Genomic DNA, 19,499 nt, shown 5'->3' with positions numbered 1-19,499 from the left:
CTTCTCTTTCTGCCCCCAATTCCTCCCAGCATCAGAGTCTTTTCCAATAAGTCAACTCTTTGCATGAGGTGGCCAAAGTACTGGAGTTTCAGCTTTAGCATCATTCCTTCCAAAGAAATCCCAGGGCTGATTTCCTTCAGAATGGACTGGTTGTGTCTCCTTGCAGTCCAAGGGACTCTCAAGAGTCTTCTTCAACACCACAGTTCAAAAGCATCAATTCTTCAGCGCTCAGCCTTCTTCACAGTCCAACTCTCACATCCATACATGACCACAGGAAAAACCATAGCCTTGACTAGACGGACCTTTGTTGGCAAAGTAATGTCTCTGCTTTTGAATATGCTATCTAGGTTGGTCATAACTTTCCTTCCAAGGAGGAAGCGTCTTTTAATTTCATGGCTGCAGTCACCATCTGTAGTGATTTTGGAGTCCAGAAAAATAAAGTCTGCCACTGTTTCCACTGTTTCCCCATCTATTTCCCTTGAAGTGGTGGGACCGGATGCCATGATCTTTGTTTTCTGAATGTTGAGCTTTAAGCCAACTTTTTCACTCTCCACTTTCACTTTCATCAAGAGGCTTTTTAGTTCCTCTTCACTTTCTGCCATAAGGGTGGTGTCATCTGCATATCTGAGGTGATTGATATTTCTCCCAGCAATCTTGATTCCAGCTTGTGTTTCTTCCAGTCCAGCGTTTCTCATGATGTACTCTGCATATAAGTTAAATAAACAGGGTAACAATATACAGCCTTGACGAACTTCTTTTCCTATTTGGAACCAGTCTGTTGTTCCATGTCTACTTCTAACTGTTGCTTCCTGACCTGCATACAGATTTCTCAAGAGGCAGGTCAGGTGGTCTGGTATTCCCATCTCTTTCAGAGTTTTCCACAGTTTATTGTGATCCACACAGTCAAAGGCTTTGGCATAGTCAATAAAGCAGAAATAGATGTTTTTCTGGAATTCTCTTGTTTTTTCTATGATCCAGCTGATGTTGGCAATTTGATCTCTGGTTCCTCTGCCTTTTCTAAAACCAGCTTGAACGTCAGGAAGTTCACGGTTCACTATGCTGTCTAGGTTGGTCATAACTTTCCTTCCAAGGAGCAAGCGTCTTTTAATTTCATGGCTGCAGTCACCATCTGCAGTGATTTTGGAGCCCAGAAAAATAAAGTTAGCCATTGTTTCCACTGTTTCCTCATCTATTTGCCATGAAGTGAAGGCATACTTGTAATATAAAACTTTATCGGCTGTTGAAGAAAGCTGCTTTGTCTCTTTACATCTTATTTTTGGAAAATCTACAGATACACAGTGTTTCCAGAATTGGGCTTGATATAAATTTTAGGCCTCACCATTTTGATTATTCTCTTGTTTGTACTTTATAATTGTCAGCATTATTTAAAATGGCAGAGGCATCCAGAAATAAAGAGACTGCTTTGGAATTTCTTTATATAGAGTTTTAGTCATTCTACTTATCTCACCAATTCAAGAAATTTAAAGATCTCAAGTTCTTATTTCTTCAAAGCACAACTACTTGGATCTCCTTAACTTCTGAGGCCATTCAGAATCTGTGTCCTCTTTCTAGTCCAACAAATTCATCTTCATTTTTCTACAAAACATCTCCTGCTTTAGCTAAACTGGGATGCTCACGTTAGCATTCCCTTTCATTCACTTACTTCTACTTCCAAACCACTCCTGATTGTTATCTTTTTGCCTGAAATGACTTTTCTCCTCTCTACTCATCTTAATTATCTCTTTCCTTTAAAACTCAGTTCCAGCTCTGTAGTGTGAAATCTGGAATCACACAAAGAGAAGTTTGAACTCTGCCTTTGGGTCCTGGGAGGAGATCTCTAAGCCTCTGGAATGCCCTGCCTGATAGAAGTATCTTTGTTTGCCTGGGGGCTTTGGCTACCACCAGATAATCTAGAAACATGATGTATGACCTGGGCTTTGAGGCCACATTTTTTCAGTTCTGACCTCTGAAAAAACTAATGACTAAAGGTGGCTTGACCTTTGTGAAGGGCTGGAGACCAAAAGTTAGTCAATGTGGGCAGGATGTAGTTAAGTCATAAAAACCATCTGTGACTCCGCAATGAGAAGATGTCCAGAAACTGTGTATTTGGATCCCTCCTAGATTCTACCCTATGTATTTCTTCTTTTGGCTGATTTTCTGTATACTGTCTCTGTATTAACCATAAGCATAATAGCTTTCAATGAGAAGTGAAGGTGGTCCTGGGGATCCACAAACTTATGGCTTATGTCTGAAGTGAGGGCAGTCTTGCAGCGACTATTTCCTCGAACTATACAGCTGGTTAAACTCATTGCACAGATCCACTTCTTTCTTGAAGCATCCTCTAAGTCCAGGCTCCCTCACTGATACCCTATTCTTCTAATTATCTACAGTAGTATATACTGAGTATCACTGCAGTTAGGTAATAAGCAGATATGATAAACAAAGGTTTGGATTTGGGGAACCAAGAAAATTTAGTAATCTAGTAACTTCAAAAATAAGGGGGAAGTACAAGAAGGGAAGAAAAAACTACCTATATAATGCTATGTAAAGGTGAAAGAAAAATAAGACGGTAGTGATGCTGACAAGATGATATTAGCATTTTCCTAAGGAACAACTCAATAAAGAAACAGTTCAACGGTTCTATCAACATTTAATGAGCACACAGTAGACACTGAAAATGTGCCACCAACTCTCCAATAACGAATACCTGGTAAAAATAACTGATAACCTGAAAGTAACTGATAATTATTCCAACATTTTGTTTTTTGATAGAAAATTATTCTAGATGCTTCCTCTGGCTGGTAGTTTACTCCTTTATTATAATTTTTCTTATTTCCTTTTCCTATGTAAGATGCCAATGGTCAATGAGGGGTTCCTGCCCAGTTTAACAGAAAGGGACAAATCTAAGTAATGTATTATATTCCAAGATAGAAAGAGTAGTGATGAAGAACAAGAACAACATATAAGTAAAGCAATATGGAAATAGGGCATCAGAAACCAGAAGGAATAGTGGAGTTAAAGGGCCAGAAATGGGCTCCATTGGCATCTGCGATTAGTTTGGGAAAGGTAGTCATGGAAACTTAGAAAAGTCCTGAAATTAGAAATGATGAATTGCTTCTTGGTTTGAGTACAACAGCAGGTAGTGAAAGAGGGGATAGAAAGAGTGAAGATACTTATTGCCTAGAAGTGTGATATCCTTTCTTTGTATAACACATCTTCCTTTCCTGGTTTTACTTTTTCTTCTTTGAGAACTGTAATGGGGACAGAATTCACATTTCCTTGGGCTAGGATGATGACAGACTGTATTCTTTTATTTTTATCCCAATATAATGCCTTTAGGAAAGAAAAACATCTCAAATAGGCATCCTAGAGGGTCCTGAAGGACCCTAAATTGGGACAATTCTGTAAAAACAGAATGTTTGATTATCTGCTTGTTCTGTTCAAATAACACTACAGGTCCTGGCTGAGCTAGGGAGATATGCAATAGATAAGTAACAAGGCAAGAATTCATTATTTACTTGCTAGAGTCCGATGATAACCTACCAACAGAATAAATGTGTAAATCCCTACTTTATAAGCAGTCATTACATTCCACTAGACCCCTTCCTAGATAGTTAAGCCACCTGCAACTTTGCTAACATCCACCCTCTATACTGGAAAATTGATCAATCAAAACAACGCATTCAATTTCGATTGCTTAATTTGGTTTCTATTTGAAGCATTAGCTTTTATGAATTAGATAAGCAGAGCACAGTGTGTCCAGTTTCAGAATACTATCTAACTCCAAATACTAGAAAGAATTTGGGGAAAAGCTTGTTAATGTTGACATTTCCAATAAGAAATGCATATTTAGTTGAAGTGATGTTAGCTAATACTTTACATACTGGGCTGGTAAATATTAATCAATTGGCAGATGGTGCTATTCTTGGGTAAAGAGAAACCATTCTTTCTGGATGAAAGAGATGCATTTATTCAGCAAACAACATATATCTTTATAATATTCTTTATTCATATAGTTTTCTGAAATAATACCATATGCTATCATAAATAAATATGGGAATATAAGGGCTTACCCTGCAGACTGTTTGAAATATATATTTCTCCTTTCAGAAGAAAAATTTATGCTTATTTCATAGTTTAAATTTTTTTCCAAATATGCTTAAGACAATTTAAGAACCTTTTTGAAACTGAGGGCTAATTGCTTTATTGAGATCAGATGAATAAATTACTTTCACATAATCAAGGTAAATGATTCTCCAGACTAGAGCTAGTTTGTTGTTTCTCTAAATTTTGGTGGTTTAAGAACTTATATTTTGTTTTGTTTTAAATATATAATCTCCACTGTTTTAAGAAGCTAGATAGAAAAGATGAAGACAAATATATAATTGTAAAATATACATATGTAAATACATTCCTCTTACAGAAAGATGACCATAGATCAAACAAAATATCTCAGGTAAAATAAAACAGTTTTCTATGAATATAATATCTTTTCCATTTATTAATATCTGTTTCTTTCAGAATAGAATGTTAAATTGTATAATTTCTATGTTTCATTCAGAATAGGAGCTAAATGAGATAGAATTCATCTCATATCTTTTTATATTACAGAAACAAATGTATGCTGCATTAAAACTTATGAGCTAATAGCCTCCATGGCCCCTAACACAGTATTAAAAACTCAGATGAGTTTATTAATAATTATTGAATTGAATATTGTTTCTATAAGTCTGACCTTGGGCCTGTCTAATAAAATGTACAAACAGAACAACAGGGACTGTCTCACAGCTGAGAGGTAATGGTCATCTAGTATCCCGTTTTGCCGGGAGCCGGCATATTGCATATTGAGTGCACATTGCATATTGAGTGCAGCACTTTCCACAGCATCATCTTTCAGGATCTGGAATAGCTCAACTGGAATTCTATCACTGCCGGTAGCAGGAGCTCCGCCCATGGCAAAGGTCATGAGGAAGGAGGCTCAGCACCCGCAAAGGCGGGATCGAGCCTCAGGAGTCCCCCTGGAAATTCTCGAGCATCTACCCCCAAACCAGAGTCTGCCTACTTTCTGCTTTGTGCTCTCACCTACACCTCTGACTTTATGGGGGCTGTCCCCCACTACCTCTCTCTAAAAAGAGTTAGCTTACAGCCCCAGTTAATAATTCCTGGGTGTGACAGTGTTTCAACCTACAAACTCCTTTGGAAATCCTCTAGCCTGCCTGAATAGGTTTTTCCGGCCACATGTGATTGTTCAGAGCCTCCCAACTGTGAGAGGCAGGAGATGTTATAAACTGTCTAAACACAGATTCCTTTGAGTAGTTAAAAGATTAATTAGAAATTGTATTGGTGAAGGGTTTTTCACTTATTGGGCCAATGTTTGCTGCTAAGTCTCCATACTCCTTACCTACTGTGTCCTTGGCAGTGTATTGATTGATATAATGGGTGTATAGAAATGTAAGTAGTAGCCTCAGTGTTTGTAACCTTGGACCCTTGAGTTAATTCTTTTCTTGATTGAGCCCACCTCACCTTTGCCCTATAGGAATGCAGCTTTATTCAATGCTTTTTTGGAGGCTGGTGCCTGACTTTGGAATAATCACCTTTAGAGAAAAATAAGTTTCTTAAAATGTTAACAGGCCTCCTGGCCAGAAGATGATGTAAATCACCTGAACTTTTGCATATGATAAGTTTGAAAGCCTGGCTTCGATTAGAACCAGGAACTGCTGTCCTTGCATGACTCCACCCCTTCCCCCATTATCCTCTATGCACAACTTAAGGTATAAAAACTACTTTGGAAAATAAAGTGCGGGCCTTGTTCACCGAAACTTGGTCTCCCCATGTCGCTCTGTCTCTCAAATTCTGGCTGAGTCTCCATCTGGAGCGCGGAACCCGCCATGCTCGCTAATTATGCCTGGGCTTCTAAGATCTGACCGGGGAGGCCTCAGTGTCTCCTCTCCTTCGGGAGAACGGAAGGACGCCTGCGGCCTACGTAAGTGGTGCAAACTTCTTGTCTTGAAGTTTTATTGGTCTCCCGCATAAACCAAGCTACTCAGCCTCTTTTCTCCACTGAATTTTCCTACTGAGCTATCCTCATTCTATTACTCTTTACATCTCTAATTAATATCTAATTGAAGCTATTGTATCCTGATCCTCGCGGACGCTGTCCCCGCTTCGAATACCCTGGATCAGCCGGGGCTGGACCCAGGCACCGTTTCCTGGGAATGGTTTAGCAGTTCTTTGCATGTGTCATGATGAAGTTCATTGCACTCAAAATCACAACAATGTAAAACATGGCTTTGTCTCTCTCAAACACTTCCTTTCGGGTTAGGAAGTATCCTGTAGTAAGATACCGTGATGGACTAGTTGACTTCCCAAGGTCTTTTAATCTATGAAGTGAAAATTAATATCCTTTCATCAGACAAGGCTGGTATCCAATTATCAGTGGAGCAGGTGTTGTGCTTTTCTGCTGGGTATAAAGAAAAGGGATGCATACATCACGCTTCAAGAGGTGTACCAATATAAGTAGGATATTGACACTCTGCTGTGCTGCTATCCTGAAGGTAAACTGCTCGAGTGTGCAGCAGCCTCCTGCAGTCCCTCCAAATATCAAAAATGAAAAGCACAGCTATGAAAGGTTTAGGCTTGGCTCTCTTCATCAGTATATTATGGGAATGTAACTCATACAGCTGCTATGGGTACCTGCTGTCTGCCAGATCCCCTTGCTTCCATTTCTTCTGCCCACTGGGTATAGCCAGTCATTTCTAAAAGGTAATTTTCAGTCAATTATGCAATCTGCCAAACCCAATCAATGTGCATACTCATGACCACTCATAAGATTATTTGCCTTAATCATGGGAGACCTCGAGGTGATTACTCCACCATAGGGAGTATATTCAGTGGAGATAGTCATGGGGGATGCCCGCTATCCAGCTGCCTGCCAGGTCTCTTGACTTCCATTATTTTAAAATTTTGGATGCAGCCAGTTCTAGCCAAAGTCACTTCAAATCCATTCGCTATCAGGGAGAAACCCTCCAGACTACTGACTTCTGAGGCAGGAGGATTTGAAGACACTTCATGATTTAGGCTTTTTTGTTTTCTCTCTCTCTCTTTCTCTTTTTTAAAATTAATGTTAGTTTTCAGCAAGAGTTTATTCTATGTAGCAAAATAAACTTTCCTTAACAGAATAGTCTTCTAAAAATCAAGGCTTTTGTTGGAATTTATTGGGTTTGTGATACCTTTCCATATGTTTAAATCGGTTTGGCTTGTTTTTTTGTACTCATAAAATTATTTTTAAAAAGTAAACTGGATCATCAGATTTCAACACATACACAGGGGTTCTGACTTATAGACCTTGCAAGTATATAATCACTTAGTACAGAGAAGGCAAAGACTTATCATGCGTGTTGCTATTCTCCTTTCTCACTTCACACATTATTATATACGTGTAATATAATGTGTATATAATGTAATATAATGTATATATTCACACACACATATGGCACTATCATAGGCACTCAGAATGCAAGAGAAAACAAACAATGTTCCTGCCTTCATGATGCATGCTTATATTCTAGTGGGGACAGAAACATTGTTTCCCTTATCCAGCATTATTTCTTCTTGAGCCTGACAGAACCATGGCATCCTTCCCAACATTTGCTCCAGATAGTTACTACCAATCAGTGAGAATATCCAGGCAGAAAGAGACCTAGTAGTCATCTCTATCTAGTGTAGTGATAGAGAAAAAGCTCAACCACAAAACAAAGTTTACACTTCTTTACACTGAAACACCTGAACCAAAATATTTAAGCCATAATGAATGCTAGATCAACATATGGGCCACTGATTATTTAACCAAAACTTCTTCTCAACACTAAATTTTACTCAACTGCCAAATAATGTGATTCTGTTTATTGACTTAAACTTCAATTTTACAAATATAAAGTGCTTATTTGTTAACAGATTGTAACAAATAACAGAGAAATGTTCATGAACCAAAAAAATCAAATATACTGCCAAAACAGACAATTGTACAAAAAGAAATGTGTACAAATTGTACAAAAAAGAAATTGCACAATTTCTTCTGTACATATAAATATATTTCAGAAAAATGATCTGTGATTAACTTTTAACTCACCATATCATAGATTAATATGGCTACAGCTGTATTATATATATTATTGTCAATGACATATTAGTGTTTTTTTTTACTTATTATTCAAGTATAGTTGGTTTATAATGTTGTGTTAGTTTCAGGTATACAGCAAAGTGGTTCAGTTATACATATACATATATTCATTCTTTTTAAGATTCTTTTCCCATAATAGTTATTACAAAATATTGAGTAGAGTTCCCTGTGCTATACAAGAGGTCCTTGTTGATTATCTATTTCATATATTTATATATAGGAGTGAAAGTGAAAGTGATAGTCACTAAGTCTTGTCTGACTCTTTGTGACCCCATAGACTGTAGCCTGCCAGGTCCCCCTTCCATGTATGTTAATCTCAAATTCCTAATTTATCCCTGATAATTCAGTGAATAAAATAAACTTTAACCTTATGATGAAGTAAATATTTTCAACAAGATAGTGTACTTTGAGGTCTAAATGATACCACTGTCTGGAATATTGCTGCAGATCTCAACTGCCAGTTTTCGGGGTTGTCAAATAGATTTGCCCTGAAATGAGAAATATTAAACCTAGGTTTTATCACTCAACTCTGTTTCTAATATCTGCATGACACCAGACAAGTCATTCAGTCTTGAGAAATCTTACCTTTTCTATCTATAAAATGAAAACTAGGTGATCTCTATGGGCCCTTAACTGAAAAAACAATGCTTCTGTGTTAATATGTCTACTTCTCGGTAATATGTCAAAGAATGCCAGACTATACAATATGAGCTTGAAAAGACAACATTCACAAAATTATAAATAGTAAAAAACATCATGAAACATAAGTAGAGAAGAGAAGGAGGAAAAAATATATAGGGACCATTTACATATCTGCCCTCTATAGATTTAATAACAGTTATTGTAAATCACACAAAACCCTTTGTTAGAATAAAACACATTAATTACTTATTTATATGTTAAAGTTAAATATAAATCAGCATCTTGCCACATGTACTAAGTTCTATCAACTTGTTTTTCCCACTTTCAGAGGGCAAAATACACTGAAATAATCAACAAAAAATAAAAGTGATTCTATTTAAACTTCAGGGTTTTTTTGTTTGTAAATTTGAAAATATAATTAGATATGACCTATGGTTATTCAGTCAGAAGCCAAATCTTTTGGAAAAGAAAGATATACTTGGACCTGAAGGTTGTAACGTTGCGTGTACACATAATTCTCTCAAGTCTTGACTTGTCTCCTTAGGCACAGTTTTAGTCAGTAAAACTCTCTTGGCCTGAAACAATGTTACAATGCTCTCCAAATCTAGGGCTGACTTCTGGGATTAGCTTGATGACTTTGCCTATCCATGCTACAAAGAACTTTTGGAGTGTGACTTGGGAAGAGGCAGTAAAATGAAGACAAGGCATTTTGATTGCTTTTCAGACACCTTAACTGAAATCCGAAGCACATTCAGCCTAATAAACTATGCAAAGCTAGGTGATTGGTTAATACAAAAGGAAGAGTAACATTCTATGCTTAAGTGAGGTTAGGAAATCCTGAATTAAACAATTTATCAGGTTTGTTTATTGAAGGTTATCCCCCCCCTGCCCCCAGCATCTCTAGTGTATCTAATGTATAACCCAAATCTTCAAAACAATGACCTAGTAGTACTCAAGAGTCTCCAAATCTATTTGGCCAATAGAAACATTTTGTCTCAAAATATGCTGGAAGACTAGTGTTTGTGTCCAAGTACATATATTCCCCTCTATCTTCAAAAGCCTTTGTTTCACTGTTACACACCACATGCATTGCATTTAATTGTTTATCAGAGGCTCAACTAAACAAAGAGGAAAGAATTTAGTTTTCAAGAGCCCTGAGATTTCCACAGAAGTTCCACAGAGTTGAAGCATTATTTTTACTTACTGATTCTATGTAGATCCCTGTCAGGATGTTGTAAAATAAATCATCTGATAGGGAATGCTTCTCTGGTTGTGTTGAGATAAGCTGAATCAAAGAGAGAGATATCCTTTCGCTAGTGTTTTCATGGTCACAAAATATCAGCACACGTGTTTTCACCAAGATGATTAGTGAAAAACACACAGAGCCAATATTAAATATAACTGATATGAATAGACTTGTAGTGCAAATAAACACATAATAAGGCATATCTTTGTTCTTTTTCAATGCAAACTTAAGTTGAACAAGTTCTATATGAGCACATTAGAAAAAAGAAACCTCAAAGAATACATCTATTTTAGAGTTTCATATTTTAGTATACATAGTATAATTACATGCTGTAGACATGATAGTTTTCTTAACTGAAGTACCATTATTGTTGTTTATTCTCAAACTAAAACCAGATTTTCTCTCAAAATAGAAATAGTTCTTCCATTTTGTAGAATCAAATATTACATCTTAAAAATAACTGTCAATTATATGAAAATAAATATTTTCTGATATGAAATGTATTCTGTTAAGAATATTAAATGTAAAAATAGTTCTTACTGCCCCCCTTATATTTTTTAAGTAAAGCAATATAAAAGTATTTAACATGATGCGTTACTAAAAAATCCTCCTGAAATGCAGGAGACCTGGTTTGATTCCTGGGTCAGGAAGATCTGCTGGAGAAGGCATAGGCTACCCACTCTAGTATTCTTGGGCTTCCTGCCAGGAGCCAGCACGGGAGATTCCACCCATGACAAGGTCATGCGGAAGAGACCTGACAGCAAGGCAGATCAGGACTCGAGGGACTCCCTGGACCTGCTCAAGCATCTACCCCGAAACCAAAATCTGTCTGTCTACTGTTTAATATATTATGCTTTTCACCAACTCTTCTGACATTAACAGGGGGCTATCCCCAACCACCTTTCTCTGAAGAAGATCAACTTAGGGCTCTAGTTAATAAGTCTCCTGGGCATGAAAGGAGTATTTCAATTCAAACTTCTCTTGGAATTCTAGCTTGCTTGGCAGGTTTATCCATACTCTTGCAACTAACACACATGATTGTTCACAACTTCCCAACCATGAAAGGCATGGGAAGCCTAAGCATTTTAAAAGTCCTAATGGGCACAGAGCCCTTTGAGGGGTGAAAAATTATTAGATAGTACTGGTGAAGAGTTTCGTTGTTGAGCCAATGCTTGCTGCCAAGTCTCTATATCCCTTACCCATTGTGTGCCTGGGAGTGCATTAGTTAATAGAGTTGGAATGTAGGAAAAACAAGTAATAGCCTTGGCATTAGCAACATAAGACCTCTGAGTCAATAAGTTATTTCCTTGTTGTAACCCACTACTCCTTTGCTCCATAAGAATGTAACTTTATTTAGTACTTTCTGAGGGTGACACAGATTGGAAAAATAAAACACAGCTTAAGGGAAAAACAAGTTTTCTGGTTGACCAGCCTTTATCAGAAAAGGGTCATAAAATGTCAACAGGCCTCTGGGCCAGAAAATAATGTGCATAACACAAGACCCTTGTAAATGGAAAGATATGCAGAAAACATCCTGGTTTCGATAAAGGTTTAAGCTGATGTAACGTTGAGCTGACTCTGCATGACTCTGCATCTTTCACTTCTGGAAATGTGTAAATCAGGGTATAAAAGCTCCTTTTGAGAATAAAGCTACAGACCCTGCTTCACCTAAGCTTGGTCTCCCTGTGTCATCTCTCTCGCCGATGCCGTTCATCCTGAGGGTATCCCTGGATCCTGCTGAGGCTGGACCATGGCAGCTTCTCTTGTGGCTCAACTGGTAAAGAATCCACCCACAATGTGGGAGACCTGGGTTCGATCCCTGGGTTGAAAAGATGCCCTGGAGAAGGGAAAGGCTATCCACTCCAGTATTCTGGCCTGGAGAATTACATGAACTGTTTAGTCCATGAGGTTCCAAGGAGTTGGATACAATGGTGTGACTTTCATTCATTTTCTTTCTTTTATTAAAAAAGTAAAAATAAAAATGTATTATTTGTAATAACTGGACTGTATATAAGGAAAAATAATCTCTACTTTTTAGTGTCTATTTTTGCATTGTTTTGAATGGTATTCAGCTGAATGCAGTATATACAAGGACTGAACATCAGTGACACGGAATTTGTATTTTGTTTGCTCAGAGAAAAACTATTAAGTATTAAGCCAAGTAATACTTAGAAACAAATACTAATAGAAATGTTAAAATTGTGTACATAAAATATGTTACAGGGATAAAACACAAAAGGAACTATGGTTATAAAAAAACTGACAGTTTTGTTGTATATATAACATGGATAAGAAATATCACAAATACATAGCAAACTAATAAATATGGCATTAATTTTCTGTCAGGAAAAATTAATGTAATATTTATTAGTTGTATTATCTTATAAGTAGAGTTCATATAATAACTTAAAATATTAAAGTCTGGGATTTTTGGGGGTGTGTGTGTGTGTGTGTGTGTGTGTGTAAACTGAGCATGTTTAGTTCACTAGTTTGTTAACTATATTTTCATACCTATTTTCTGTCTGACTGATGCAGAAATCTGTTCCCATCTCTACCTCTCAAAAAGTGAGCTTATAAGGAGAAGTACCCAGAGTGCTTTTTATTTTGGCAAATCAGCCATTACTTAGAGTCTGGTTCTTAGTTTTTTAAGACCAGAGACCTATTTTTTCTATGTTCTCTAACTGTTAGAATTTGGTGAAGGAAGCTTGCTGCATAAATTTAGAAGAAGCTGAAGAATATATGCCATCTAAATGTATATTAAAAACTATGTTTGATCAGATCTTTCTCCTGAAAGCAAACCAACATTACCACTGATATTTACTTTTATTAAGAATATTAGAGTTTATATATTTTTTATAAAAATACCTCAAAGCCCTAATAGGGATATATTTTAACCTTAATTTTATAGAAGAAACTGAGGCTCAGAGAAGTATGATCACACAGGTAGTAAATCACAAAGTCAAATTCAAACTGAGGTCTTAGCTTATTTTGATACAGTGTTTCCTGAGATATGTATGAATTCCTTGTAAAGCAGTAATATGATCTTGTGGACATGAGACTATGTGCATACATCTGGAATTCTTAAAGCTTGTTCATTATTCACTGTAAACAGAATGTATTTTTTTTTTGATGATTATCATTAGGAAAAGGAAAGGATAATCATTAAAAAAAAAAAAAGATAAAATTTCAGAATTCTCATAGAATTTGTGAGCCCTTAACAGCATGGGTGGGAGAAGGCAATGGCAACCCACTCCAGTACTCTTGCCTAGAAAATCCCATGGACAGAGGAGCCTGGTGGGCTGCAGTCCATGGGGTCACTAAGAGTTGGACACGATTGAGTGACTTCACTTTCACTTTTCACTTTCATGCATTGGAGAAGGAAATGGCAACCCACTCCAGTGTTCTTGCCTGGAGAATCCCAGGGGCGGGGGAGCCTGGTGGGCTGCCATCTATGGGGTCACACAGAGTCGGACACGACTGAAGCGACTTAGCAGCAGCATCAGCAACAGCATGGGTGAGAATCTCAGCTGAGAAACTGGTGTATTTTTAAGATCACAGGATTTTGAGTCAGATAAAGCCTGACAACAAATGGCTTGCTCACTTATTAACTCTTCCAACTTCAGTTTCTTCTGTAACTTGGGATGAAGATATACACTCTTAGGGTTGTCATGAAGGTTATCTGAGATAATATATTTAAAATTATTTAATACAGTGTCCACCACAGTGTAAATGCTTAATAAATGATAATGACTGTGGTTTGGATTTTTACCTAGCTGCTTTCCCCACTAAGTCATGCTAACCTTCTTCCTGGTTATCATAATGTTCCTCATCAAGCCTAGAATCAGATTCAGCCCCAGGAGTACATTGTTCTCTATGAGGTAAAGCCAGGTGCATTTGTCTGCCAAAAACAACAACGAACTCTCCTGTATAGGACTTAAATGGACAATAAATGGTTTTGTTTCAATGATTCCCTTGGCAGCCTACTAATCCCCACCCTACATTCTTTAATTAGACAGGTTAGGATCTACAGATTGTTTATAAGACAGTCAAAGGCCTATAGCCCTTCTTTGTTGTATGTAATGTTTAAGCCTTTGCTCTTTACTCTTGGAAGGCAGACATATTTCTAAATTCTTGAAGTAGCACTTAATTTTGGTTTATGTTTACTATTTACTATGAAAAATATCTGGACGAAAAATATGTAAAGTTCACTAATCCACAGCTCCTATCTGGTGTTACAGGTATGGCTGAGACAGGGAAAGGCAACAGGAAAATGCAAAGGGAGAAAATGGGAAAGTGATGTGAAATCTACCTTAAGAAGGTAAAAGGTATCCTACTTTTATCTACTCCAAGGAGCTTTCTGTCACTCCATCCCAATCTAGCAGGCTTTGAAAGGGTTATTTCTCTCTGGTTAAATGAGCCCAGTGGAAATTTTTCCATTTGCATGCACAAGACCCATGGTTTATGCAATTCGCGAGAGTGACGGACAAGTTAGATGGACTTGCCAGTCTTGGGAATTTTAATTAGTAGCCTGATCGTATGGGAATTTGTAGAACTGCTTTCTTTCACTTGAGCTTAGTTTCAGGGCTTCTGACCTGGGCCAAGACTTAGGTCTGAGCTGAATATTCCTCATTCTAAATTCCTGGATTCAGTGCAGATATTTCAGAATAAACTATATTCACAAAAGTGCTATGCATGCACATGACTGGGAAATAGTCAATTTAACTAAGCTCATAAAGAACACTAAGGCAATTTCACAGCTGATTTAGATCTATAAACCTTTTATACACTTTTTACAGGAAAGTCATGGAATTTAGGAGTTGGTAGCAAACTTTAAAATCATCTGGCCAGTCACTCCATTTTACAGTCTATATTCCCAGGAGAATGGAAGTTCCTTGAGGACAAGAGCCACAACTTATTAATCAATATTTTGAATGAGTTGCTGCTGCTGCTAAGTCACTTTAGTCGTGTCCGACTCTGTGCGACCCCGTAGATGGCAGCCCACCAGGCTCCCCCGTCCCTGGGATTCTCCAGGCAAGAACACTGGAGTGGATTGCCATTTCCTTCTCCAATGCATGAAAGTGAAAAGTGAAAGTGAAGTCGCTCAGTCGTGTCCGACTCTTCGAGACCCCATGGACTGTAGTCTACCAGGCTCCTCTGTCCATGGGATTTTCCAGGTAAGAGTACTGGAGTGGGTTGCCATTGCCTTTTCCTGAATGAGTTGAGATACACTTAAAATCCTAAACTAGCAAAGAACTTGATTTCAGGTGTTTTTTGTTTTTTTTTTTTTTTGATAACTAACAATGTCCTAATCACTGTATCATTTTGCCTATTTCTTAGTCTCAAACAAATGCAATATTAAATGCAAATAGCTAGTGTGATATAGTGTGCTTCAGTAATCAAGCTATATTTTTCATTTTTCAATTGGCAGTGGGTATGGGCAACAATTTTGTATGTTGCTATTAAGTCTATAGAAGCGACCTTTGTTCAAGGGGTTAGCACAAATCACATTCTGGTAAATATTACTGTAGGAGGCAAGAAGATGATAAAAATGTCAACGAAAATCAGTAGTACATGGAAAGGACACCTGTGAGTCTTCAGTAGCGACTATAGGACAGAGATGCCACCTAGTGACTGCATTCTTCTGGATCTAAAAAACACACATTCGTTAGCATGAAGAATGAGATTTGTGTATATTTCAGGTCACCTTTAAATACATTATAGTACAAAATACCTATTCATAATTATCTCTGCTCTGTCAAATGCAGAAGATAAATAGAATAATGCTCTTCAAGCCTTTAAAAGCCACAAAACCAAAAAAAAAAAAAATGTGTAAGTTTATACAAGTTTTCTCCTCCTCATGCACACATATATCCTCATAAATAAATAAACCCCATACACAGAATTATTAACACATAACATGATGAAAAGGATAGTAGACATTCCTGTCTTCACTATTATATTTTAGTATTATCGCCTAAGATTATTATTGTTTTTAATTTATCACACTGTGTGAAAGTTGCTCAGTTGTGTCCAACTCTTTGTGACTCCATGAACTGTAGTCCATGGAATTCTCTAGGCCAGAATACTGGAGTGGATGGCATTTCCCTTCTCCAGGAGATCTTCCCAACCCAGGGATCAAACCCAAGTCTCCCACATTGCAGGAAGATTCTTTACCAGCTGAGCCACAAGGGAAACCCATCATACTGTGTAGCTCATGACAGATACTTGATAAAAGGCTCTGAATGAGTGAATGAATTAATGAATGGATAACTATATGAGTCTTAAATAAGGAATTTCAAGAGAGACATTACCTTGGAAAATTGTCCAGGAAAGATTATCCTATCTAGATAACCAGGAGTAAGACATATACCTATCTGGATAGGGTATAGCCTCATTTTGAAATATGAGAGAAATCTGCAAACCAAAGATCTCTGGTGATTCAAGTTGAGGAGAGTGGCAGAAGAAGTAAAACCAGAAACAGGACATAAAAAGGGCAATAAATGAAATATGAGGATGGCTAAGATGTACCCTGATTTCTTTCTACTTGGCAGTGGAAATAATTTCTAATAAAACATTCTTATTCAAGATTTGGATCTAGTTGAATTAGAATTAGTCGAAACTGTTATGGATTATAAAGTGGCTATGTAAGTTGCTCCTGTCTCCCTTTCTCTTTCCACCTCTTCTCTCTCCCTCTCTTTCACACACACACACACACACACACACACACACACACACACACAATGCTTTTTTAAAGTCATGCCATTAGTAAAAGCACAGGCTCTTATGTTCACATGTATGGTTGCCTAACAATTGTAATGTCCTGCTGAACTGATTGGTGCTACTCTGGTAAAACTCTGAGAGCTGGACCATAAAGAAGGCAGAGTGCTGAAGAATTGATGCCTTTGAACTGTGGAGCTGGAGAAGGCTCCTGAGAGTCCCTCGCACAGGAAAGAGATCAAACCAGTCAATCTTAAGGGAAATCAACCCTGAATACTTGTTGGAAGGACTGATGCTGAAGCTGAAACTCTTGTATTTTGGTCATCTGATGAGAACAGCTGACTCATTGGAAAAGTTCCTGATTCTGGGAAAGATTGAGGGAAGAAGGAGAAGAGGGCATCAGAGGATGAGATGGATGGATGGCATCACTGATGCAATGAACATGAACTTGGGCAAACTTCGGGAGATGGGAAGGACAAAGAGGCCTGGCATGCTTCAGTCCATGGGGTTGCAAAAAGTCAGACACGACTGGGCAACTGAACAATACAACAACAACACTCTGATAAAATTAAAAGCAATAGGTAAATGCAATGAAATTTCAGAATTGGAAAGATTTTGATTGCCTGATTACATGATCAGAGGTAGAGAGTCCTATTACATCCATGAACCAATTAATAGTATTTTGAAAAACACTAACATTATCTCTCTTCCAAATCTGTAAGACATAAGACGTAATATTAAAGAATGGCATTTATTTTGTTTGTCTGTTTGTTTAGATGAGCAAAAGACAGCTGGAATATTTCATGAAGAAAACTAATTGATGTATTACTTTAAAAAAAAGGCCCAAACAGGGGCTTCACAATCTATAATGGCTCAGATTTGTGATCGTTATCAAGGAGCCAATCAGCAGATAATCAGAGTTGTTAGATGGTTGTGACAATGGGATGGGGATATAAGTAAAAATCTGAACATTATGTAGGAAAATGCCTTACAAGAATATTTACTGAATTTTTGTGTCTTTAGATAAATTATTTAACTTCCCTAAATTTTAAACTCCTTACCTGTAAAATGTTAATACAAACAATTCCTATATCACAAGATTATTCTGAGAAGTAGATGCTTGTTGAAAATACATTTTAAAGTTGTAATTAACTTTGAAATATGAGTTATATTTATCACCATCTTCAAACAAGCACAAGACAGTGTTGTCTATTTGCAAAGTCTTTTTTTAGGTTAATTAAGGTAAATAATGGAGAAAAGATCCAAAATCAAATACTATAGCTGATTTGGTGATTAGGCAGAGGCCTGGCATCTGGATCCCTAGATTACTGACTTATGTGCCAATAGAAACACTCTTTTGCCTAATCATATTCGTTCAATGTGCATAGCTAATTTTGAAATTTGCACCACTAGACATAAATTATTTAGGATTAAATAGGCAGCTCCTTTTAAAACACAAATAGGAAGGTGCATATTAAGATTGTCATTAAGACTGTCACACCAGCATGCACTGGTTTAACAGACATACTAAATTTGTTCATTTCAGGCCACAGGCATTGTCCTGGATTCTTAGAGTGAGATGCTCTGGGGTAGGAGGCCCGATTGAGGATACAGGTGTTCTACAGGAGCTAAGGGCTTCCCTGGTGGCTCAGTAGTAAAGAACCCGCCTGTCAATGCAGGGGATGTGGGTTTAAACCCTGGGTCATGAAGATCCCCTGGAGAAGGGAATCGCTACCCACTCCAATGTTCTTGCCTTGGAGAATCCCATGGTCAGAGGAGCCTGGTAGGCTACAGTCCATGGGGTCACAAATGAGTTGGGCACAATTTAGTGACAAACAACAACAGGAGTCAAACAGGCAGTAAAGTAAGTGTTGTTTCTCCAAAGGTGATAGAGAAAATCAGAAATTAGAGAGTTTACCTTCCAAACAATTTTACCCTATTCTGCTAAATGCAAAATCTCCATTAAAACAGTTTTTTTCTTTTCCTTTTCAGTTTCCTTTTAGTATTTCAGAATTAAAGTCATCTTAAAATACATGCATTCATACTTTGGAAGACCTACAGACACACATTTGTTTGTTGGCGTTTATAGAATTTTGCGTCCAAGAACAAAGGAATTGTTTCCTACATGTATTATTGAGAGACTAATCACTTATTGCACCAAAAGTCATTAAGTCCAATTGTTGCAAGATTTACTAGTATTTTTGATTCTTTCCTGTATAGATTCTTTCTCTAATTGACCTGAGAGTCAGTTGGGATTTATCTCTGATGTTAAAATCCTTTAGTCTTCTTTTTATGAGTGTGTATGTATATGTACAATATCAGTTCATTAGTTTTATAAAATAATTGCAATGATGCTGACAACAATGTGGTCTGACAAACATAATCTTAATAGATACTTTTATCTCTTCTATGAAGAAATAGTTTATTATAAACTTTTAATATAAAAATCAATGTTTAAATAATTTTCAAAAATTCAATATTCAAAAAAATTTCAAAAACTCATTACCTGAATATTGGAAAAATCCAAGGAGGTTGGCAGTTTCAGAGGAAAAATATTACATGCAGAAAAAAGGAGTTATTTGATCACCTGATGTGGTAGGTAGAATAATGACCTCCCACTGATGACTATGGACTTCTCTAGTGGCTCAGCAGTAAAGAATGGTAAAGAATCCATCTGCCAATGCAGGAGACATGAGTTTGATCCCTTGGGTCAGG

General features: G+C 37.2%; 1 protein-coding gene and 1 long non-coding RNA gene across 3 annotated transcripts in view; one reads left to right on the top strand and one right to left on the bottom strand.

The window, feature by feature from the left end:
• Nucleotides 1-19,499, bottom strand: part of NEGR1 (neuronal growth regulator 1) — a 1,047,432-nt gene that overhangs the window by 111,931 nt on the left and 916,002 nt on the right. The gene's annotated exons all lie outside the window — the stretch shown is intronic.
• Nucleotides 5,686-19,235, top strand: LOC129655269 (uncharacterized). 2 transcript variants are annotated; one of them, XR_008715857.1, is made up of 4 exons: nt 5,686-5,983; nt 14,306-14,385; nt 14,864-15,241; nt 18,777-19,235. It is a non-coding gene; the product is annotated as an uncharacterized LOC129655269 (long non-coding RNA). The 2 variants fall into 2 exon arrangements; XR_008715858.1 differs by having other exon boundaries at nt 5,692-5,983; nt 15,058-15,241; nt 18,777-19,233.

Source organism: Bubalus kerabau, chromosome 6 (genome assembly GCF_029407905.1).
Source record: "Bubalus kerabau isolate K-KA32 ecotype Philippines breed swamp buffalo chromosome 6, PCC_UOA_SB_1v2, whole genome shotgun sequence".
Taxonomy (NCBI): Eukaryota; Metazoa; Chordata; class Mammalia; order Artiodactyla; family Bovidae; genus Bubalus; species Bubalus kerabau.
Note: the sequence above shows the minus strand (reverse complement) of the source record. Positions and strands in the feature narration are given on the sequence as shown.